Source organism: Lagopus leucura, unplaced genomic scaffold (assembly GCF_019238085.1).
Source record: "Lagopus leucura isolate 7727_CA_CO unplaced genomic scaffold, USGS_WTPT01 Super-Scaffold_100159, whole genome shotgun sequence".
Lineage (NCBI taxonomy): Eukaryota > Metazoa > Chordata > Aves > Galliformes > Phasianidae > Lagopus > Lagopus leucura.
In genome coordinates, this window is record NW_024962335.1 from 11,188,895 (window position 1) to 11,189,226 (window position 332).

Sequence of the window (332 nt, forward strand, 5' to 3'; positions counted from 1 at the left end):
TGCTAAAAATAATGTCTGTGTGTAATAAGCTTCCTGTCAGAGCACATCATAATGCAGGGACTCTAGGTGTTATTTTTCTATATAAAATAATACTATATTTCCACAGTCCTTCACCAAGGATTTCTAGAGGAACTTAAGTGTAGAAATACCTCTGTCACCAAACTGTTGGGCAATATAACCCCTCCAGACAGATACTACTTTTGCCCAAGTGCCTCCTTTTAATCTTTTGTGCCTGGCTCAGTTATTTCCCATATCTGTGCCCCATTACCACATGGAGAAGGGGGGGGAAAAAAAAAAAAAAAAAAAAAAAAAAAAAAAAAAAAAAAAAAAAA